At 44.2% G+C, this 15599-nt stretch overlaps 1 protein-coding gene across 2 annotated transcripts in view; it reads left to right on the forward strand.

Moving 5' to 3' along the window:
• Positions 1–15599, forward strand: part of BACH2 (BTB domain and CNC homolog 2) — a 193329-nt gene that overhangs the window by 27758 nt on the left and 149972 nt on the right. For both annotated transcript variants that reach the window (XM_052781506.1, XM_052781505.1), the window contains exon 2: positions 13735–13821. The gene's annotated coding sequence lies outside the window, so the exon portion shown is untranslated. The remainder of the gene's footprint in view (positions 1–13734; positions 13822–15599) is intronic.

The following is a 15599-nucleotide window of genomic DNA, read 5'->3' on the forward strand; positions in this document are numbered from 1 at the left end:
TCCTTCAAAAGGCTAGTGAGTAAAACTGGACCTCGGCAAGAAAAATTTATGAAGGTAATGTATCTCTTAAACCCTGACTCAGAAGTTTATGAGGATTTTCCTTCCGTGAAGGAGGAGTTGCTGCTGGAGTCCCTCTGAAACAAGTGCCAAGTGTCCTCATGTCCAAAAGAAAACTGCTTCTGGGGGATGGAGGGGTAGAGGGGACAATGCAAAATTTAGAAGTTGTGAGACACGGGGAGATGGGAGTGACAGGCACAGAAAGCTGCGTAGATGGTGGTGAGTTTTATCTCAGCCCTCTTAAGGAGCCTGAAGGCACCCCCGGGGATGTTAGTGACACAGTGACAGCTCTTCTGAGCTTGTCCTTCCTCCGGGTGGTAAAGGATGGGAAACCTCTGCCTGGGACGTGCGGGAGCTGGACCAGGTGAATCAAAGGGTGGTGGGAAGGTCCCCACCGAATTGCTGAGTGGGTTTTGTAGTAAGACGACTGTGCTCAAAAAGGAAGGTGCCAATGCCCCCGCACAGTCTCAGACCACTTCTTTCCTGGCTGGCTGGCTGTGCAACTCCAGGTCCTGCTGTTTACCCCGTGCAGAAGGTATTCGTCTGTAGAGGGGATGAGCCCATATAAAGACTTGTGTGAGGAAATGCAAGATCTCCCAAAGATAGCAGAAAATTGTTTCTTAATAAGTCTTCGGTATGGTATTTCATAATGGACCTTTGGAAAAGTATGAAAAGTATTTGCCTCGGTGTCTTAATAACCTCTCCGGGGGAGGGAGCGGTCTCCTTCCCGTGCATGGCTCCGCTGTGGTGAGCAGCCCCTCTGCCTCCTGCACGTCATCGCTTCCACCCCTGAGATTTTGCATTTAATAGTGAGGCCGCTTGCAGGCTGGGATTTGACGGTGTCTTTTGTAAATTAGTGTGTTTGGAAAGGAAACCAACGGGCTTCACTGGATGCCCATGAATTGATCCAGGTGCTTGTTTCTAATGCAGACAGTAGCTCATTCATGAGCGTAACCCAAAGAGGATGTAGTCAGTTGTATCTTTTTTTTTTTTTTTTTTAACTGAAAAAAGTATTTTTGTAAGTGATTTAAAAATGGCATTAAGTTAAAAGAAAAATAAATCAAGCAGGTGTTGTGCTAAAATGTGAAGTGGTTTTACGGTTTCACAGCATATCTGGCTCTTTTTCCTCTGTATTATCATTCTCCACAAAAGCAAGTGGATTGAAGACACCGAGCAAACAGCTGATCATAACAGACTTTAAGGTGCTGGATTATTGCTCAGGTTTATGCTGCTTTGGGGTGCCTGCTGGTTGCATGCTGACTGCAAGAGTTCAATTATCTTAATAGTTGCAAAGCATAGAAGCGTAGGACCAAAAGCATGGGTTACTGTTGAGATGCTGTAACCCAAACATTAAAAATAAATATGCTAAAAATGCCTTCCATTTCCATTCCTACTTATCCCTTCTTAAAATAAATGAAAACAGCATAAAACAAGTATGCATTTATTTTTAAAAATTTCTAGAAAGCGCTGGAATACGAGGACATGAGCATGCCAGTGCTACCAGCCCACTGCGAGACCACATGGAAGCGTTTAACTGAGTGAAGAGACCGGTTTCTTTTGTTTCAGATTATAGGATATTAGTTAAAACCGATTGCAGCTTGTTGTTTTTAAAGTCAGTTATTTTCAGCCAGTAACTGCTAAACGCTGCCTATTTTGGCTGTGTCTGCGCTGCACACGCCGAGACTGGGAGAAGGAGAGAGGGGCAGCCGAAGCTGGGGGCATGTGCCCTGTACCGCTGTGGCTCGTATGCACCAGATGGTCCCACCCCGCAGCTCACTCGCTGCTTATTCCCTTCAGTTTCCTAAATCTTACTAATTTTCTCTTCCATAAATCATCAGTTTCCTTTCCTAGCAATTAATAATTTCGCTTATTTTTTAGTTCTATATTTAATCCTTCCCATTCATCAACTCTCTTGCATGTTAATCTTCCAATATTAGAATAGTTGTATGCATTTCTGTGCCCGTTCAGATGCCAATCCGTATACCTCAATTTCCTCTCTTTATTTTGGTGACCAGCATAAGGTGCTCGGGAGGAAGGAGCAGTACTCCTGCCCCACCTCAAATGACAAATGCAACATTCTGACAGCCTGTGGTGGCTTTACCCTTTAATTATTGGGCCAAGACTGGAGCATGAGATGTTTATGTTCTTTTCCAAAGTCTTGCTGAGATGGGCAACTCGTGTCCAGTCCCTGTTTGAATCCAACTGGACTCTTGGCCTCCCTGGTATAAAGGGGAATGAATTACTATTGGGTAAATTGCTTGTTGTATGGAGAGTATTTTCTTTTGCGTGTGTTGAGTTTTTATTTGGTTGAAACTTATTTTCTTCTTGTGTTATGAGATAGAGAAACACTCTAAAACTCCAAATTTTCTAAAAGAGGTATTTTAAGCAGACCAAATGGAGCATGTTACCCAGAACCGGAGCGCACCTTCCCCCTGCTCAGCAGCACTGCTGCAAGGGATTTGCCGTCTCCTTTCTTTTTGCCACCGGGTGCTGGGGTGTCTCTGTTCAGAGTCCGGGCACGGGGTGGCCGGGCGCTGGCCCTGTGCTGTCCTGCCACCACAGGAGGGCAACCGAAGCCATCCCCAATGTCAATGCCACAAACTGTCACTTCAAATTGGAGAGGTGTTTGTCAAATGATTTAAAAGCCATCGCTGTGTGGATGCGTTTCTTGCGGGTTTGACAAGGCATGGGAGAGGTGTCTATCAGCTGAGCGGTCTGATTGAACGATAGCTCTTTTGTTCCACAATATACCTGCCGCGCATGCGTAGACTCCCGCCTGCTTTATTTTATTTGTATGTATGAGTTCTACAGAAAACTTCATAAAAGCCACATCGCGTTTCTTAAGTGATTCTTTGAACCAGCCCCTGACTTACGAATGCTTGGCAAGAAGGGTGAGGGAAGGTGCTGAGGCATCGACACATGCAGCAGCAGTTGGAAATGAAAGATGCGGAGCCCCGTCTCCAGCCGTGTTTGGCTCCCTAAGGGACAAACCTGGCCCGGAGAGCCTACGAGAGGGCACGTCGAGGGGGTCTATAGCTCTGCGTTTGAATGCGTGTATGCAATGCCCTATCTTTGACAACACGTGCTGCCTGGATCTCTTATCGTTCCAGGACTTATTCAGTCATCTGAATAACTTCCCACCTCTCGGCTGCAGGTTGATAGTGGTGCCCTTTGTGGATTCGTGTGGGTAAATCCTCTATAGTACATAGCGTTGCTCTGCCTTTAATGTGTATACGTAACTGCTCAGATAAAATAAATTCATTGTACCTTGCTGCAGCTGTCAGTGAAAGGAAATTGTGCATTTTTCCCTTGAGTGTTGGGATAGTTTTTCTCCAGTCTTTCTTTGAAAGTCCTAGTAGCATGCTACTTTTTAGATCTATCTATCTCTTTACAGAGGAAAAAATCACTTTCTGCTTTTCTTGTGTTCAGAATTATGCAAAGCAGTTGCCGAACATAAACATGCAACAGTAAATGCTATAGTAATGTACTCTACAAAGATTCTGCCGTTAACCACACCAAAGAAAACAAAAATGCAAGGTTCTTCAAATCGATGTCACATGCAGGAAATGACATTTAAATTCTTACTCATTTAAAATAAGCCGCCTTACCATTTTCCTCTTCTAAAGTGTTGAAGATTTTCCATTAGTTAAAGGGTTGTCTTGCAAGCCTTCAAGAATAAGTTTTTCCTTTTTTTTTTTTTTTTTTCAGAGGCTTGAGCTATTGGGCTTTTTTAAGATGATGGTATACATCTGAGTGTGAGGACTGCGTACATTTAATTGGCTATTTGAGAACCTGTGTTAGAGGACTGACCTGAGGAAAATGGTAGTCCCACTGCTTATCTTTACACTTTGTAAAAATCATTGTTTAGTTCTTGGAAGAAGAACGTGTGTCAGTCTCGCTCAGTTTTTTTCTTTGTTCTGGTTTGCTTTGCTTCTGTTGGTGTTTTTCCTCGTCCCCTTCAGTGCTGGAATATAGTATTGAAACAACTGTGTGGTTTATGGCTTTTACTCCCAAGTTTTTCATTTTTTTGTCATGTGGAAGCCTCGTGTTGAGCCTCCAGTAAACAGATTTTCTTGAATCGAACCAAAAAGCAAGGGCTGTGACATGCGACCGGATTTGGCTGTGAAATCAGGGTCAAAGTCACTTGCACACACATCCAGTCCCAGCGGCGGTGAGCTTGGGCTTGCCCAAGTGTTGAGCTTCCCCGGCTGAGCTCATGTCCCAACAGCAAATAATGTTCAGGACTCTTCTGGATGGCAAGCTGAGCTGTCAATCTCCTCTGCCATTCAAGTTGTCCAAACAAGCTTTTTGTCCTTCCTTTTTGAAGGAGAGTTGCTGGAGTAAACATCTGTCCTTCCTTTTCATTTGAATTGCTGATCCTTTCCCGTGCTGGTTGTGCTGCGGATTGAACACAACTGTCGATGCTCTCCTGAAGCATGAAAGGACAATGCATTTGTTTTGTTTCTCAGGCACCTGCCAGAAGTATTTGATAGCACTGAAGTGTCGAGATGTTATCTCAATCACTTAAATTCTGTACTTCAGCATTTCTCCATTGCTAGGGTTGAAAACAAAAATACCAAATTTGAAGTATGAACTCTCTATCAAATGAAATGTATCATTTAATGTACTTTTAGCTGGTGAAATTATCACAGTTGCTAATTGGTATAACTTTTACCATTAGTGTTGAATCTTCTTTATCAGAATATGTTTGTGTTGCTTTTATCTACCACTTCTCCACAGCATCATGGAAAAATAAGCATTTATCTTTTGTGCATCTCCTGTATATTCTTCTGTCAGCCAGAAGTGTCTCTTCAGTATTCTGGAAGTACTGGAAGATTTTAAAATACAGTCCATTAAGGAAAAAAAAATAATTAAAAGATACTCTGTTAAAGAAAGAAAGAAAGGGAAAAAAAAAAAAGCTAAAATCCTGTTAAATAATTAAGATGCTTTGGGCTTTATCAGGATTGTCAGTGTTCTTGCCATAATATACATATGCAAAAACTGTAAGAAGTTTAATATTTTATAGCAAGGATAACTCCAAAACCTAAATCTGCTGGCTTGTTTCTATGGTAACAAATATTGAAATATGTCTAGCCAACACTGTATGTCCCCCCCATTTAATTTCTGTCTATAGGTTCTAGGAATTCATTAAAACTGTAGAATCCTTTTAAAATTGGTATGTTCTGTTGTAAAATTCCCTAAGATTAATGTTGAACATAACTTTAAATTTTAACATAAACATTTCTTTGAAAGAGATTTCTTAGCAAGTGAGGGATTAGAGTTATATTTCTAAGACTGTATGCTCATTGATCTAGTATTTTTGTTCTTCATTGGCAAGTTAAATTTTTTTTTCTGTGCATGACTATACTTAAAAAATGGAGTTTCAGTCTATGGATTCTGCTGAAAATATTAAAAGCTGGTGAACTGGAACGATCTGGCTGGAAGACAACAACGGCATGAAGTCAGCACCTGCAGGATTAAATTTAGTGGTCGGGACTTCTTGGCCAGAGCTACTTCTTGGGGATCCTGTCCTACTCTTAAGATTAAAATGATGACTTACTGGGAGCTTCGGCTTTCATTTAAATTAATTGCACTTAACTTTTTGTTTATTACAGAGTATTTTCCAGCTAGCTGATTTAAGCCATTTTGTGTCTGACATCTTCTGGTTGTTTTTCTTTTGAGGGCAGCCTGGCAGTGTTGGGAAGTAATCTCAAGTGTTGGCTGTGAGTTTCCATTTCCCCGGTGGTAACTCAAACCACAAGCACCAAGTCCCAGCAGTAAGAGAAAAATTTTGAGACTTTGAAGCGAAACATCAGGTTGATGCAACATTTTGCATCTGGTTGACTAGCCAGCATTAGATGCAGCTGGAAGCATAAAGACTTCCTCCCTCCGCCTGCAGGGACTCTCGTTTCTGCTGGGATGTAGTATAGATAATGAGGCAACAGAAAGAAAATTTCAGAAACTGAGATTTGTGCTTAACAGCTGTGTTTCAGGAGCCCACAGTTATGTACTAAATGCATGTTTTCTCATAGGTCTAATAGCATCCAGCCTTTTTTCCTCAAAGAGACTTATAGTTGGGGACTTGGAAATCAGACCCAGCAACCTTAACTGATGCCTCGAAGGGCAAGGAGGTACAGCCAGAGCCAGTAACTGAAGTACTCGATAAAAGCAGAAGGTGGTGTTTGGAAGAAGTGCCGTTCGTTCATTCATATCCTTCCAGCGCAATAAGGAAGAAAGTAGGATATTTAACGGGCAAAGGATTATCTCCATGGTCCCGTGCGGGAATGAGTGACTTCAGTGCTGAGCTCGAGGCTGGCGTAGGCAGCGCTTTGCTCCCAGAGCCGGGAGAGTTGATGGTTCTGCTCCTCAGGCAGAGCCAGGCTGAAAGAAGGGGGCAGTTGTATGTGCACAAGGAAACGTAAAAACAAAGCAACAGACATGAATACTATTCAACTGGATTGTGAGCGAAATATCCTGTCGCCTCCCAAAGCCCTAGGTAAATCTCCAAAACCTCCTTTTATGATCGCAAATGTTATGTAGAAAAAGAATTGAGGCAGCGTTCAGTGAAGAAGTTGCTTTGGGTTGGATATGGGAGGCTTGCGAGATCCCAGCCCTCGGCTTGCTTCACCTGTGTATATGTTTACCTGTATGCGGCCTGAGATATTCCTTTTTGTTTCATGCACGTCCTGTGGTGGTCTTTGAACCAGCATGGGCTGTGGAAATGGGAGCTGCAGAGTCACCAACAAGAAAGTTATCAAAGTCTCCCTCTGTCTTAGGTGAGTCGTTATCACGGTACTGTCTGAAAGCTCGTGCGAGTGTGCGCTCTCCTCGTACCAGGGTGCCTCCAGCAGCGCCCGGGCTTCTCGTACTGGGAGGCGTTATGGGTGATGGAGGAGCCTTGCCTTCACGCACCCCCACACCACGCAGTGAAGGACAGTGATGTCCACTCTCGGCAGTATTTTGAACTCACCAGACTTCATCCCAAGTCCATGGAAAGACTTTTGATCTCAACAATTAGCTTCACCTAAGGGGTCAATGTAAATGATGGGTGCATATTCCTGTTCCTCAGAAATAATGCTTTTCTGCAGGGCTGCTTCCCCCCCCCGCCCTTCTTTTCTGTTTTCATGATGAAGTCTCCTTTTTTTTGAAAAAGAAAAGCAAACAATCTCTAGTCTTGTAACTACAAGATGAAACGGCTTTTCAGGACAGAGATGTGAAGTCTCTGTATGCATTTTTAGAGTGTCTAGTGCAGGGAAGGCAGTGGCTGAGGCCCCTGGGAGCTGAGGTGAAAGCCTTATTTATTTTTTAAATCCAAACACAAATTCTGAACAAAAATTTCTGAAGGAAACTGACTCAAGACTTGCTACAAACAAGTGAAAAAATTTTGCTCTTTCATTTCTTGAGTTGAATGTGGAACTTAGTGAAACCATGGATGTGCTCCAGCCCAAACTTCTTTAAAATAATGAATTTTTCTTAAATAGGTACAAGAATATATGTAACAAAATGAGTTCCGTTTTGAGGCTTTCTCACATCACACTGATGGACTTGTCAAATTTATTTTCAGGAAAAGTGAGCAGGATTGAGAGCAGGATTACACACGTGCATGAAAACTGCGAATACTCCCATTCCATTAGGCTTGTAATCTTTCGCAGGCAGAGCAAGCCTGCTCGCTACAGCACAGCCAGTCGGTAGCCGTTGGGAAGCTTTCCTGATGGACAAAGGTGTCCACACCAGTTTTTCCACCTTACTTTAAAACATCTGGTATATATCAGGGTCCTCCACACCCTTTTTGACTCTGAGCTGTGAAATGAAAAAGCGACTTGTACTCTTCTGTGATCAGCTCTCACATTCTCGTATGGTGTCTTTGCAATCAGATACATCAAATTATACTTTGACTCGCTCCTACAGTTTGAAAAATACTTACGATCGGGTTTAGATGAACTGCTTAGTAAAATCTTGCAGAGAGTGAGCGTGAGTTGAGGGGAAGCGCGCGTGAGAGGTAAGATGCCAGCAGTTATATGGTCTGCTTGGTGCAAGGCAAAGGCAGAGTTCAAGCCATGATTGCTGCTATTAACCTTGGCGGTGTTTGCGCAGAGCAGGAGTTGGTGTTTTTTTCAGAGCTAATGTCGGTATTTCCCTTAACATAAGCAATCCTGTAGGAAGATGCATACCAGACAATTAAAAAATAATAGGCAGCGTGAGCGCATGCAGAGAAATTCTGCGTAGATACGGGAGCGCTCATTTCCTGCAGGAGTTATATAGCCCCTTGCGAGAGGAGAAACAAGGATTTGTAGAACTGTATTCGTTTTAAATGTCTCTGAGTGCTTAGTGCTGTCCTGATAGTGGGGGGGATTTTTTTTCTGATAGGTTTTTTGCAGACCTACAGTTTGGAACAAAAGGTGGATGGTACAACTCCATAATGCCTTTTACGTGATATTCCCAATCATAATGTTATTGAAAGCAAGTCTCCCTGCCCCATTTCCCTGCTGAATAAAAATTCGGTTTCTTATTTTTGAGTCCTCTGGAGGCAAAATTTCAAGAGGTCAAGAATGGCTCTGTTGCAGCTTCTTTTCTGTCTGCAATTCCCTAGCCTTATGGCAGAGTGTTTTCCTCTATAGTTACTTCTGCCATAGTGGTTAAAGACAGAAAATGTTTAGCTTAACCCTGAGGCAGCTCAAACCTTGTGCTGGATTAATTAAAAAGTAGTGCTATGCCCTCCACAGCAGCAGAGCGTTGTTTGGGAGGGGAGTGAAGGGAGGAGCGCTGGGGGCAGGAGGACTCATCCTGCCTGCCAAGATCCCTGCCGTCAGCAGGAGATCCCTGCGTGTAAGGGGAGCGGGTATCGGCTCCCAGATCTGCCGCGCAGCTCCCTGAGCTGGATTTCGCCTGCAGCACTCTGTTTGTAAGGCAGCTGTTCCACCACCGGCGTGTTTTATTTTCTAAAGTTGTTTCAACCCCCTTTTCCATCTTGGGGAAAAAAACCAAAAAAGCCCCTTGGAAGAGGGGCTAGGTGACAAAGCTATGCATTTCTCCTCCATTTTATGTACTTTGTGCAAGTTAAAAGGCTCGTTCTGCCTTTCATCTTGCGGACTGTTTTCTGCAGATATTTCCTAACTTTTCCCATGACGTTTTCGCCTGGTTCTTCAGAAGACTGTATGGACTGAAAGAGACTATTGTTTCTGCAAGAGCGCAAGCATGTGCACATCGGCTAATCTGGTTGGTACAGGATTTCAGGAGTGGGTGTTGGACTGAGGAACAGGATTGGGATGTGTGCGGCTACAAATTCTTGCGAACGGCATGCTCCCTTACTCTGTAAATAATATCGCATTTCACTTTCTAGGTTCGCCATTCGTGTTTCTCCAAAAGTTGAACTCCAGTACCATGAGACGTAAACAAGGAAATGGCGTACAGGAAGATCGCAAAAGCTTTGGTTAGCAGAGGTTGGAAAGCTGGTTCGATTTTCAGTCCTGTGCCTGGATAGGTATCAGCTACTTGGCTAGGTGGAGACTCAGCATGTTTATTTTTCACAAACATCATAGGTTTAAAATTGATAGTTCATTGTCTGTCTTGCTTTCTCCTTCCCCACGTTTGGGTTTTCATTTTTGAAGTACAGGATAGGCAAACAAGTACTTTTTAGCCTGGCGTTTAGGAGGCAGACTTTGGCAATCGAGATGCGTTTGCCAGCTCTTGAGACGCTGCAATCTGAACCTTGCATTTACAACACACTCTTTCTGCAAAGCAGCTTGCATACAAGACATCATGTGATATGGGGTTTTGTTTTTGTTTTGTTTTGGTTTTTTTTTCAATTGGATGGTATTGCCAGGGAGCAAAGAAACTGCTGGTGGTTGTTTTTGTTTTACATTCAGGACCTTGTCGGATGCAACCTCGCCACAGATTTGTTTCCCCTTTCGGGAGCATTACCTAGAAGATGGTGCTGGGATAACTCCAGCTTCCTGGTGGTGACCCAGATCTCTGCTGGCGATGAGATCTCATCTCCGCTGGGCACGGACTGAGAACAGCAGTTGCGTTTTCGACTGCTGATCCGTGGGCATGTTCCCATACGGCGTTTCCAGGCTCGTCAGCAGCCTTGCAGCGCTTTGGCTATTGCTACTGGCGTGCCTGTGTCTGGCGGTGAAAGGCGGGGTTTTCTCCCATGGTCTGGTTTCATGTAGGTCTCGTAAGAGGGTGTGAGGCAACTCTAGGGTGTTTTTACATGCTACTTTATGTATGTGTGAGACAGCGTAAAAATCCTCGGATTTTTTTTAGCAGCAACAACCACATTGTATAACTGAAAATTCGCTGTATCTCCATTTTAATACAGTTTCCTTGGTTAGTCAGGAATAGTTGCTGCTTGTGAATGACTCCTTGGAACTAGAGGGTGCAGGCTGGGAAGGCTGAGACTTGCTGGTAATTTCAGAATTGATGAGGATTGATACTGTGATTTGTTGATGGATTTTTGTCTGGCTGAGATGCTTTTTGACGGATGCACAGGAATTCCCAGGTGTTGATAAAAGCACTTGACCATAGCCAATTTTGCAAGAGAATAGGAAAGAGAGATTGTGAAGTGAGGGGGAGTTGGGGGTTTGTCTGGTTCCTTTCCATCTACGGGCTGTCTAACTTAGCAAAGAGCTTACAGCCTCACCTGTAGTCATGTGTGGGTTTAGCACCTCTGGACCAAACTGCTGCGTTGGCTACCTTTGAAGGGTTTTTCCGATGCTTCCATGGGACACAGCATGGGTCAACTACCTTGCTTCGCAGACCACCTCCCTGCTTGCCCAGGTGATGTTTCTGAAATTACACCTCCTTTTCAGCAGTTCATGGGCACAGTATGGAGCACTGGAACCAGTCTGTGAAGCTGCCTTTTCTTATCCAAGACTCCTTTTGCGTTAGACAGAGTCCTTACTGCTATAGCCAAGAGTATTTGAGGCGTGTTTTTGCTGACAGTTTTCTGCTCTGCACTCCCGAGGATTGGATGTAGGGCAGTTTGGAGGGTTCCTAGCAGTGGAACTCCCTATTTACAGTCAGCAAGTCCATTAGAGCCCTAAATTATTTACCTTAAAGAATTCAAGCCCTGAATTATTTACCTTTAAGGTCTGTCTTCCTGTTTTGTGCGTTTGGTTGACTGTAGACCTGTGCTCTGTTATATGCTATGAATGTCTAAGGCAGCATAATATCTAGGGCGGTTTCAGCTATTTGCTCTTAACTTTATTTTCATACACAAATACATTACAATATTGTAACTAAGGTCAGAGTGCTACTCAGTGAGATGTAAAAAGGATTTGTGCAGACTGTTAAGTCTTGTGAATGCACGGACAGTTTTCGATGATGTGATCACGCTCTTCTCTTTCTGCAAGTCCCTTGCCTCGTGCCGAGCATAAACAGCTGTAGCTGCAAGCCCTGGGTGGATGCCCTGTTAAGCATCTTGGTTTTTCCCTGCTGTTCAGTGTTTGGCCCCGGGCTTTTATTTATGGCACACTACTCAAACCCTACTGAAGAAGTTTGTCATTTCCTCACAAACTTATTCTGTTTATCAGTGTCAGGCTTGAGGGTTTGACAAATGATTTGGGAAGCATTGCCACTTCTTTACAGGAAGAGAGTTAAAACAAGAGGACAAAGGATCTTGAGGATTTTACAGCCTTGCCGCTGAGACGTCTCTATACCACGTAGTATTTCACGTATTGAAATACAGTTCCCTTTTGCTGAGAGCGTTCATTAGTTTTGCTTGAGAGAAGCCAGGGTTTCAGGTTGGTTAGGAACTCGCCATTAATGGCCACTTGGGAAATGCTGGGTTTGACTGACTGGAGCGGCGCTGCGTCGGCGCTGCGTGGCAGCTCTGCGAGGTGCAGCTCGCCTGCCCGAGCGCCGAGAGGGGTGGCAGGGAGCAGCGGGGTGGCTGCCATCTTCGCGGCCAGCGACTGTCAAGAATTGTCCTGCGCTCTCGTCCCGTAGCTTGGATGCACGGCTCGGGTACGTCCCGTGTGCCGAGCCTGCCAGGGGAGGGTGAGTGGAGCCGCTGCGGGCAGCGCTCGCCCGCCACGTTTCCCTCCCTTTTTAGCGCTTTGACTCGTCGACGTTCTCTCTTGCAACATAGCTTTGGTACACCAAGGAAAAAGGGCGTGAAGCAAACAAAGGGCAAACGGTGTCCGCTGGCGTCGTAGAGCCTTGAACACCGTTGGCGGGCAGCGCTGCAGCTGCACAGCCGCTGTGCAGCCCTCCGTCCTTAACCAGGTTGTCGTTCTCTCCCCATCCTACCTCCCATTTTCCGTGTCCGTTAAGTGAAATTTCTTGTTCTGGTGTATTTTTCCCCGCCGGCCCCTGGCCCGGCTCTTGGCTGCTCTGTGTTGAGCGTAGGCAGCTCCAGGCGGCCGGGCCTGCGGCAGGGAGGTCGCCTGGAGCGGGGGAGAGGGTTGATCCGTCCTTGCTCCGGAGGCGGCCCTGCGCGGTCGGAGGCCGATGCCGGAGGCGAAGGCCACCTCTCTCCTCCTCAGCCCCGCACCAGACTGTGCTCTTTGCTTCCTGTGGCACCTGGCTCGTCCCGGGTTTAGACTCTCGGTTCCAGAGGTTGCCAGAATTTGTTGAGTCTTTCCAGCCACTTTTTCGGGAATGGCTCACTCAGACTGCTGAGACTGGAACCTTGCAGCAAATCTTTCTGGCAGGCATCCGTGTCGATGATGGGCAGAGTGTGCCAAATGCCAAGCCCTGGAATTGCAGGAAGGGTATCGCAGCCATATCCCCCGCCCCGTGCTGCGTGGCTGTGTTTAATTCGTATGCCCTTGTGGAGGTAGGCAAGGGATCATGTACGGACGGTTGAGTTGCATCTCCTTAAGTGGAGGGGTTTGTTTTGTTTGCTTTCAGAGAAAGCGATGAAATACTGACATTAATGGCATTTCCAGTACTGAAAATCCGGTTGCATTTTTTCTTTACTTATGATGTGTCTTCTGGCCATTCAGAGAGGCTGGTGGGGTTTTTTGAGGTTGTGCCTTCAGTTGGGTTTCTACCATATGGGCTTTTTTCTTCCCTATTTAAGTGTTGAAATTTCTTATATGAAGTGTACATTTTGGTTCATTGGTGTATTGGCAGGAGAATTTGACGCTGAAGCTTAAAGCTACTAATATGTGAAGTGAGGAGTAAACACAGACACTAAAAGACCCTTTCGAGAATTTTAAGCGGAGTCACTACTTAAATAATGTTGTAGGTGCAAAGTTCAGGGAAACTGTACGATTAAGTAATTTACTGTCGATGTAATTTTGCAAGTATTATTTTTACATTGCTGCTGCGGTTATTAGTGGCATGTATTTACTGTTGAAACGGAAAGAAACTTAAGCAGCTCTCTCTGCCCCCGTATTTCTGCTTTTGGTGGCACTGAGTGTCTGCTTGGCGTTGGTCCCGGCACTGCCAGGCAGGATGTCCTGGGGAGAGCTGCGTTCTCCTGCGCAGCTCTACAAGTGATGGGCAGTGGTACCTCGGCTGCCCCTCCAGATTGTTCTCTGTTCCTTCTATTTGGTCAATGAGCAGTTTTGGGAAAAGGACTTTTTCTTGTTTAATATCTTTATGACACATGGCAGAAAAAAAAAAAAAGGCCTAAATATCTGCTGGGAAAGCCAACTGCTGTAATGCAAATAATAGATAGTCACGTGCAGTTAATCGATTTTCTCTTTTGTGTTGTTTTTCACACAGAGCGATGAGGCAAGAGAGAAGTTTTTAAAAACAGAAAAATGTGATTGCGAAAACATCATTATTGGCAGGAGGACTCAGTGGATTCAGGTAATAATGTGACACCACTTTTTATTATGCTTTAAAAACCGGCTGGGTTTCAGGCTGACAGGGGCCCTTTGTCAGGGACTGAGGAGTAGAGGAAGGTGACAAGGTATAACAAGACCCAGTGGCTGGCTGTGAAATTAATTCAGACCAGGTGAGAGGGTGTGAGTGTTCCCACAGCATGGGTGATTGCTGAATAGGACAACATTGCTGGAGCTGTGGTAGCTTCCTTCCTTATGTCAGGCTGTTGATTCTGAGGCTGTTCTTGGGGGTTTTTTAATAGGTTTTTTTCTACCCTAAGAGATTCTCTAATGCAACCTCTTACAGCTGTGTCGATGCAGGTGGGGAAGCTTCATGCCTGTTTTATGAAAGAAGGTCAAATGATTAGCTGTCCCTTCAGACTGCACAACTCTGAATCTGTGACTATTCCCTTGAATTCCCCCTTTTTAAAGATTTCTGGATCAGTTATCATTATCTGCTAAAAGACCCAGACCTAGACCTTTACTGCTTTAGAGGACTACCGCTAGTTGTTTTCCGTGTGTGAATGAAGACAATTTCTTGTTGCATGGCTGTATGAAACCTAATGTGTGATGTTTAAGCATGCTACTAATATGTTTGCAACAATCTTACCTTCAAATAATGGACTTTTAACATATTTAGATCCTATTTTACAGGAAATGTATGTTGCTAGCTAAAATGCATCTCTTATGTTTTTAATCATTTTAATTATTTCCCTCACTGAGGGGGAGTGGAAGATGAAGGGGGGGAGTTTACAGTGCTAATTGCACTCCACGTTCGTAATTGGGGCCAGATCCTACCCTCAAACTTCTTAGGCAATCCCAGTGAAGTCATCAGGCTTTTCACAGGCATATGGGTTTTCCCCACGTCTATTTGATTCCAGGATAAGGGCCTACAGAGCGCTTTTTCATGCACTGATTTCTCACACGTATGAGGAGATGGAAAAAACATGCATCTTTTTCAACATAGCCTCTTGGTTTCCAGCACCGATTGGAGAGGATCTGCAGTATTTTATCGAGAAGCAGATCAGCAGAGCTGGTTGCCTTAGACTGAGCTGTTCTTAACTGGCGAGTCCTTTGCATTTTCTTTGTTAGGTGCTAGGTGGGAAAAACACAGTTGTGGCTTTACATTGCTATAGTCATGACCAAGAAGGGCATTTAAATAGCATGTGAATGGATGTGGATTTGGTATTTCCTAGAGCCAGCTTCTATTTAGTATTAAATTGCATACTCCGGGAAGATAGTTGCTGTATCAACATTGGTATAATGACACATTATTAAAAAATCAATATCCAGTCATAGAAACAAGTCCTGGTGTAAGCAGTTGGGTGCTTACAGCTGCGATTTGTATGTATTTGCAAATGTAATGGGCTTTTTTTTCTTGTAGCACTGGTAACTTGGATAAACACTGTATGTGTGACTCATTGCAGAGTATAAACTTATTTTAAAGGAGCAAGTGTGGGATTTGCTGAATATCCTATTGCTTGCATCCCTGAATACTTGCATTAGGTCATGATTAATCTTAAATTGGCCAACCTGAGAGGAAAATTACTGCTGATCTCCCATAGGTGACTTCAGAAACAAACAGAAGGATGGAAGTGCTTTAAAAACATAAATAGTAGTTAGAATTCATAAAATCATAAAGCAAACATATGGTACAAGGTCTTCTAAAAAATAACACTTGAAAGCTTTTTTTATAGTTTCAGAAAGAGCTTGATTAGTTATCACAGGAAAAGTAAATATTTTCATTCCTTTTTCTTCAGTTCT

The sequence above is a fragment of the Harpia harpyja genome, chromosome 3 (genome assembly GCF_026419915.1).
Source record: "Harpia harpyja isolate bHarHar1 chromosome 3, bHarHar1 primary haplotype, whole genome shotgun sequence".
In the NCBI taxonomy this organism is placed as follows: Eukaryota; Metazoa; Chordata; class Aves; order Accipitriformes; family Accipitridae; genus Harpia; species Harpia harpyja.